The following is a 405-nucleotide window of genomic DNA, read 5'->3' as shown; positions in this document are numbered from 1 at the left end:
AACTAATAAATAAATCATTAGATATTTGTTGATAAAATTAAAATTTCACACACATTTAATATTGACTAAACTAATTACAAGTAGAAATAATAGTAAGTAGAACTGGCACACAATAAAAACTTACATTACTGCTTTACGAAAAAAACTGTCACATTATCATTAATGGCGGGAATCGGTTATCGGTTAACCCTTGCAGTGCAATCACCTTGTCACACGTAAAATAGATGAGAAATCGTTAAAGTAAACGCCTTACGTCAGTGCGGATCTAACGAACTAATTGTAGCGACGTCCTAAGTGGCCCAGATATCTTTAATTAACAAACCACATACACTATACTTGTGTAATATTAGCGCATGTGCAATAGACAACGCATTTTTTTTTCTGCAGCGTAAAGTATCCTATTAT

The sequence above is a fragment of the Papilio polytes genome, unplaced genomic scaffold (assembly GCF_000836215.1).
Source record: "Papilio polytes unplaced genomic scaffold, Ppol_1.0 DF823958.1, whole genome shotgun sequence".
Taxonomy (NCBI): domain Eukaryota; kingdom Metazoa; phylum Arthropoda; class Insecta; order Lepidoptera; family Papilionidae; genus Papilio; species Papilio polytes.
This window is presented reverse-complemented; position numbering follows the sequence as displayed.